An 8,942-nucleotide genomic window follows, 5' to 3' on the forward strand; every position below is an offset into this window, starting at 1 on the left:
CATCTGCCATGAAGCTAGTATTCTGTATATGGACATGTTGGACTCATCTGCCATAGAGCTAGAACTCTGTATATGGAAATGTTGCACTACTCTGCCATGCAGCTAGCTCTCTGTATATGGACATTTTGAACTCGTCTGTCATGTAGATAGCTCTCTTTGCATGGATATATTGCACTGATCTGCCATGTAGGTTGCTCTCTGTATATGAACATATTGGTCATATCTGCCATATAGTTAGTTCTCAGTATATGGACATGTTAGACTTATCTGCCATGTAGCTAGTACTCTGTATATGGACATGTTGGACTGCTCTGCCATATAGCTAGCTCTCCAGTATATGGACATGTGCGACTCATCTGCCATGTAGCTGGAGCTCGGAATATGGAAATGTTGAACTACTCTGCCATGTAACTAGCTGACTTTATGTGGTCCTTTTGGACTCGACTGCCATGTACCTAGCTCTATGAGCATGGATATGTTGGACTAATCTGCTATGTAGGTAGCACTCTGTATATGAACATATTGGACTTGTCTGCCATGATCTAGCTCTCTGTATATGGACTTGTTGGACCCATTAGCCATGTAGACATCTCTCTCTGTATTATCATGTTGGACTCATCTGCATTGTTGGTAGTACTCTATATATCCACAAGCTGGACTCATCTGTCATGTAGCTAACTCTCAGTATGTGAACATGTTGGACTCATCAGCCATGTTGCTAGTACTTTGTATATGGACATGTTGGACTACTCTATCATGCAGCTAGCTGTCAGTAAAGGACATGTTGGACTCATCTGCCATGTAGCTAGAACACTGTATATGGAAATATTGCACTACCCTGCCATTTAGCTAGCTCTCTATATATGGACATTTTCGTCTCATCTGCCATGTAGCTAGTTCTCTGTGCATGGATATTTTGGACTCATCTTCCATGTAGTTAGTTCTCTGTATATGAACATATAGGAATTGTCTGCCATGCAGCTAGCTCTCTGTATATTGACATGTTGGCCTCATCAGCCATATAGCCAGCTCTCTGTGTATGAACATGTTGGACTCATCTGCCTTATAGCTAGTCCTCTATATATACACTTGTTGGACTCACCTGCCTTGTAGCTAACGCTCAGTATATAGACATCTTGGACTCATCTGCCATGTAGCTATTATTCTGCATACGGACATGTTGGACTACTCTGCCATGTAGCTAGATCCAGTATATGGACACGTTGGACTCATCTCCAGGTAGCTAGAGCTCTGAATACAGAAATGTGGCACTACTCTGCCATGTAGCTAGCTCTCTATATGTGGTCACATTGGACTCATCTGCCATGTAGCTAGCTCACTGTGCATGGATAAGTTGGACTGATCTGCCATGTGGGTAGCTGTCTGTTTTTAACATATTGGACTTCTCTGCCCTGTAGCTAGCTCTCTGTATATGGACATTTAGGACTCATCAGCCATGTAGCCAGCTCTCTCTGTATGAACATGGTGGACTCATCTGCCTTGTAGCTAGTCCTCTCTATATATACACGTTGGAATCATCAGCCATGTAGCTTATTCTCAGGTTATGGACATGTTGTACTCATCTGCCCTATAGCTAGTACTCTGTATATGTACATGTTGTACTACTCTGCCATGTAGTTAGCTCTCAGTATATGGACAAGTTATTCTCATCTGCCATGTAGTTAGAACTCTGGATTTGGACATGTCGGACTACTCTGCCATGTAGCTAGCTCTCAGTATATGGACACGTTTCATTCAACAGCCATGGAGCTAGAACTCGCTATATGGGCATGTAGCCAGCTCTCTCTGTATGAACATGTTTGAGTCATCTACCTTGTACCTACTTTTCTATATATGCGTGTTGTATTCATCTGCCATGTAGCTAAATTTCAGTATATGGACATGTTGGACTCATCTGCCATGTAGCTACTGCTCTGTATTTGTACATGTTGGACAACTCTGCCATGTACTAGTTCTCAGTATATCTTATCGACCATGTAGCTAGAACTCTGTATATGGAAATGTTGCACTACCCTGAATGTAGCTAACTCTCTGTATATGGACATTTTAAACTTGTCTGCCATGTAGCTAGCTCACTGTGCATGGACTGATATGCCATGTAGGTAGCTCTCTGTATATGAACATATGGGACATGTCTGTCATATAGGTCACTGTCAGTATATGGACATGTGGGAATCATCAACCATATAGCCAGCTCTCTCTGTATGAACATGTTGGACTCATCTGCCCAGTAGCTTGACCTGTAAATATACACATGTTGGATTCATCTGCCATGTAGCTAACTCTCAGTATATGGACATGTTGGACTCATCTGCCATGTAGCTAGTACTCTGTATATGGAAATGTTGGACTACTCTGCCATGTATCTAGCTCTCAGTATATGGACATGGGGACTCATCTGCCATGAAGCTAGAGCTCTGAATATGGAAAAGTTGCACTACTCTGCCATGTAGGTAACTCTCTGTATATGAATATATTGGACTTATCTGTCATGCACGTAGCTCTGTATTAACTTGTTAGACTCATCGGTTGTAGGTACTCCTCTATAAATACACATGTTGTACCCATCTGCCATGTTGCTAAATCTCAAGTTATGGACATTATGGAATAATCTGCCATGTAGCTATTACTCTGTATATGGACGTGTTGGACTACTCTGCCAAGTAGCTCCCTCTCAGTATATGGACACGTTGGACTCATCTGCCATGTACCTAGTACTATGTATAAGGAAATGATGGACTATTCTGCCATGTAGCTAGTTCTCTGTACGTGGACTTTTTGGACTCGTTAGCCACATATCTAACTATCTGTGCATGGATATATTGAACTGACCTGACAGTGGGTAGCTCTCTGTATATGGAAATGTTGGACTTGTCTGTCATTTAGCTAGCTCCCTGTATATCGACATGTTGGACACATCAGCCTTGTAGCCAGCTCTTTCTGTTTGAATATGTTCAACTCATGTGCCTTGTAGCTACCCCTCTAAATATACACATATGGGACTCATCTGCTTTGTAGTTAGTCCTCTATATATACACATGTTGGACTAATCTGCAGTGTAGATCACTCTCATTATATAGACATGTTGGACTGATCTGCCATGTAGTTAGCTCTCTGTATATGAACATATGAGACTTGTCAGCCATGTAGTTAGTGCTCTGTATACGGACATGTTGGACTCATCAGCCATGTAGCCAGCTTGCTCTGTATGGATATGTTGGACTCATCTGCCTTGTAGCTAGTCGTCTATATATACATGTTGGACTCATCTGCCATGTAGCTAACTCTCTGTATATGGACATGTTGGACTCATCTGCCATGTAACTAGTATTCTGTATATGGAAATGTTGCACTACTCTGTCATGAAGCTAGCTGTCAATATATGGACATGTTGGCCTCCTCTGCCATGTAGCTATAAATCTGTATGTGGAAATGTTGCACTACTCTACCATGTACGTAGCTCTCTGTATATGAACATTTTGGACTTGTCAGTCATGTAGCCAGCACTCTCTGTATGAACATGTTGGACTCATCAAACTTGTAGCTAGTATACTATATATACACATGTTGGACAAATTTGCATGAAGCTAGCTCTCAGTATATGCACATGTTGGACACATCTGCCATGTTGCTAGAACTGTGTATCTGGAATTGTTGCACTACACTGCCATGTAGCTAGCTCTCTGTATATGCATAATTTGGAGTCATCTCCCATGTAGTCACCTCTCTCTGGATGAACATGTTGGACTACTCTGCCTTGTAGCTAGTCCTCTATAAATACAGATGTTGGATTCAACTGCCATTTAGTTAACTCTCAGTATATGGACATGTTGGACTAGTCTATCATGTAGGTAACTCTCAGTATATAGACACGATAGACTCAACTGCCATGTTTCTAGAATTCTGTGTATGGAAATGTTGCACTACTCTGTCATGTAGCTAGCTTTCTGTATATGGACATTTTGGGCCCATCTGCCATGTAGCTAGCTCTCTGTGCATAGATATGCTGGACTAATCTGCCATGTAGTTAGCTCTCTGTATATGAACATATGGGACTTGTCTGCCATGTAGCTAGCACTCTGTATATGGACATGTTGGACTCACCAGCCATGTAGCCAGCTCTCTCTGTATGAACCTGTTGGATTCATCTGCCTTGTAGCTTGTGCTCTATATATACATGTTGGACTCATCTGCCATGTAGCTAACTCTCTGTATATGGACATGTTGGACTCATCTGCCATGTAGCTAGTACTCTGTATATGGAAATGTTGCCCTACTCTGTCATGAAGCTAGCTCTCTGCATATGGACATGTTGGACTCGTCTGCCATGTGCCTAGCTCTCTGTGCATTGATAATATACACATGTTGGACTCATCTACCATGCAGCTAACTCTCAGTATATGGACTTGATGGACTCATTTGCTATATAGCTAGTACTCTGTATATGGACATGTTGGATTACTCTGCCATGTAGCTAGCTCTCAGTATATGGACACCTTGGAATCTTCTGCAATGTAGCTAGTACTCTGTATGTGGAAATGTGGCACTACTCTGCCATGTAGCTAGCTCTCTGTATATGGACATTTTGGAATCGTCTGACATGTAGCTAGCTCTCTGTGCATGGATATATTGGACTCATCTATCATTTAGATAGCTCACTTTATAAGCACATATTCTACTTGTTTTCCATGTAGCTAGCTTTCTGTACTTGGACAAGACTCACTCATCAGCCATATACCCAGCTATCTCTGTAGGAACATGTTGAACTCATATGCATAGTAGCTAATCCTCTATATATACATATGTTGGACTCATCTGCCATATAGCTAACTCTCAGTATATGGACATGTTGGACTCATCTGTCATGTAGCTAGTACTCTGTATATGGACATGTTAGATGACTCTGCCATGTAGCTATATCTCAGTATATGGACACGGTGGACACATCTGCCATGTAGCTGACTCTCTGTATGTGCACACGTTGGACTCATCTGCCACGTAGTTAGTTAGAACTCTGCATACAGAAATGTTGCACTATTCTACCATGTAGCTAGCTCTCTGAATATGGACATTTTCGAATTCTCTGCATGTAGCTAGCTCTCTGGGCATGGATATCTTGGACAGATCTGCCAGTTAGGTAGCTCTCTGTATATGAAAATATTGGACTTGTCTGCCATGTAGCTAACTCTCAGTATATGGACATGTTGGACTCATCAGCCATGTAGCCAGCTGTCTCTGTATGAATATGATCGACTCATCTGCCATGTAGATAGCCCTCTAAATATACACTTGTTGGACTCATCTGCCATGTAGCTAACTCTCAGTATATGGACACGTTGGACTCATCTGCCATGTAGCTAGTACTCTGTATATGGAAATGTTGCATTACTGCCTTGTAGCTAGATCTCTGTGCATAGATATGCTGGACTACGCTGCCATGTAGGTAGCTCTCTGTATATGAACATATGGGACTTGTCTGCCATGAGGCTAGCTCTCTGTGTATGGACATGTTGGACACATCAGCCATGTACACAGCTCTCTGTGTATGAATATTTTCGACTCATCTGGCTTGTAGCTAATCCTCTATATATACATGTTGGACTCATCTGCCAGGTAACTAACTCCCAGTACATTGACATGTTGGACTCATCTGCCATGTAGCTAGTACTCTGTATATGGACATGTTGAGCTACTTTGCCATGCAGCTAACTCTCAATATATGGACACGTTGGACTCATCTGCCATGTAGCTAGTAGTCTGTATATGGACATATTTAACTACTCTGCCATGTAGCTTGCTCTCACTATATGGACACAGTCGACTCGTCTGCCATGTAGCTAGAGTTCTGTATATGGAAATGTTGCACTACTCTGATATATAGCTAGCTCTTTGTATATGGACATTTTGGACTCGTCTGCCATGTAGCTAGCTCTCTGTGCATGGTTATCATGGACTGATCTGCCGTGTAGGTACCTCTCTGCATATAAACAACTTGGACTTGTTTGCCATGTAGCTAGCTCTTAGTATATTGACACTTTGGACTCATCCAACATGCAGCAAGAGCTCTGTATATGGAAATGTTGCACTACTCTGCCATGTAGCTGGCTCTCTATATATGGACATTTTGGTCTCGTCTGCCATGTAGCTAGCTCTCTGTGCATGGATATGTTGGACTGATGTACCATGTAGGTAGCTCTCTGAATATGAACATATTGGACTTATCCGCCATATAGCTAGCTTTCTGTATACGGGAATGTTGCACTCATCAGCCATGTAGCCAGCTCCCTCTGTATGAACATGCTGGACTCATCTGCCTTGTAGCTAATCTCCTATATATACATATGTTGGAATCATCTGCCATGTAGAGAAATCTCATTATATGGACATGTTGGACTCATCTGCCATGTAGCTACTACTTTTTATATGGACATGTCAGACAACACTGCCATGTAGCTAACTCTCAGTATATGGACACTTATTACTCATCTGCCATGTAGCTAGAACTCTGTATATGGACATTTTGGACTCATCTGCCATGTATAAAGCTCTCTGTTCATGGACATGTTGAACTGATCTGCCATGTAGGTAGCTCTCTTTATAAGAACATATTGGACTTGTCTGTCATGTAGCTAACTCTCAGTATATGGACACTTAGGACTCATCTGCCATGTAGCTAGAACTCTGTACATGGACATGTTGGACTCATCAGTCATGTAGCCAGCACTCTGTGTATGAACATGTTGGATTCATCTGCCTCGTAACTAGTCCTCTTATATACACAAATGTTTGACTCATCTGCCATGTAACTAACTCTCAGTATATGGACACGTTGGACTCATCTGTCATGTAGCTCGAACTCAGATATGGAAATGTTGCACTATTCTGACATCTAGCTACCTCTTTTTATATGGACATTTTGGACTCATCTGCTATGTAGCCAGCTCTCTCTGTATGAACATGGTGGACTCATCTGCCTTTTAACTAGTCTTCCATATATACACATGTTGGAATCATCGGCCATGTACATAACTCTCAGTATATGGACATGTTGGACTCATCTGCCATGTATGTAGTATTCTGTAAATGGACATGTTGGACTACTCTGCCATATAGCTAACTCTCAGTATATGGAAATGTTGGATTCATTTGCCATGTAGCTAGTACTACATATATGGACATGTTGGACTATTCTGTCATGTAGCTAACTCTCAGTATTTGGACACTTTGGAGCCATCTGCCATGAAGCTAGAACTCTATATATGGAAATGTTACACTACTCTGTCATGTAGCTAGTTCTCTGTATATGGACAATTGGACACGTCTGCCATGTAGGTAGCTCTCTATGCATAGATATGGTGGACTGATCTGCCATGGAGGTAGCTCTCTGTATATGAACATATGGGACTTCTCTGCCATGTAGCTAGCTCTCTGTATATGGACATGTTGGAATCATCAGCCATGTAGCCAGCTCTCTGTGTATGGACATGTTTGAGTTATCTGCCTTGTAGCTAATGCTCTAAACATACACATGTTGGACTCATGTGTCATGTATCTATCTCTAAGTATATGGACATGTTGGATTCACCTGCCATGTAGATAGTGCTCTGTATATGGACATTTTGGACTACTGTGCCATGAAACTAGCTCTAAGAATATGGACATGTTGGACTCATCTGCCATGTACCTAGAACTCTGTATATGGAAATTTTGCATTACTCTAATGTAGCCAGCTCTCTGTATTTGGACATTTTGGACTTGTCTTCCATGTAGCTAGCTCTCTGTTCATGGATATGTTGGACTGATCTGCCATGTAGGTACCTCTCTGTATATTAAAATATTGGACTTGTGTGCCATGTAGCTAGCTTTCTGTATATGGACATGTTGTAATCATCAGCCATGTAGCCAACTCTCTGTGTATGAACTTGTTGGGCTCATCTGCCTTGTAGCTAGTCCTCTATATATACCTGTTGAACTCATCTGCCATGTACCTAACTCTCAGTATATGGACATGTTGGACTCATCTGCCATGTATCTAGTACTCTGTATATGGACATGTTGAACTACTCTGCCATATAGCTAACTCTTATTATATGGACATGTTGGACTCATCTGCCATGTAGCTGGCTCTCAGAATATGCACACGTTGGAATCATCTGCCATGTAGCTAGAACTCTGTATATGGAAATGATGCACTACTATGCCATGTAGCTAGCTATCTGTATATGGACATTTTGGACTCATCTGCCATGTCGCTAACTCTCTGTGCATGGATATTTTGCAGTGATCTGCCCTATATTTAGCTCTCTGTATATGAACATATTGGACTCATCTGTCATGTAGCTAGCTCTCTGTGCATAGATATGCTGCGCTGATCTGCCATGGAGGTAGCTCTCTGTATATGAACATATGGGACTTGTCTGCCATATAGCTAGCTCTCTGTATATGGACATGTTGGACTCATCAACCATGTAGCAAGCTCTCTGTGTATGAACATGTTTGAGTTATCTGATTTTTAGCTAATGCCATAAACATACACATCTTGGACTGATGTGTCATGTAGCTAACTGTCAGTATATGGATTTGTTGTATTTACCTGCCATTTAGCTAGAGCTCTGTATATGGAAATGTTGCTCTACTCTGCCATGTAGCTAGCTCTCTGTATATGGACATTTTGGACTCGTTTGCCATGTAACCAGCTCTCTGTGTATGAACATGTTGGACTCATCTGCCTTGTAACCAACCCTTTAAACATACACATGTTAGACTCATTTGTCATGTAGCTGACTCTCAGTATATGGATAGGTTGGATTAATCTGCCATGTAGCTAGTACTCTGTATATGGTTATGTTGGACTACTCCGCCATGTAGCTAGCTCTCAGCATATGGGCACGTTGATCTCATCTGCCATGTAGCTAACTCTT

Source organism: Chrysochloris asiatica, unplaced genomic scaffold (genome assembly GCF_000296735.1).
Source record: "Chrysochloris asiatica unplaced genomic scaffold, ChrAsi1.0 scaffold00152, whole genome shotgun sequence".
In the NCBI taxonomy this organism is placed as follows: domain Eukaryota; kingdom Metazoa; phylum Chordata; class Mammalia; order Afrosoricida; family Chrysochloridae; genus Chrysochloris; species Chrysochloris asiatica.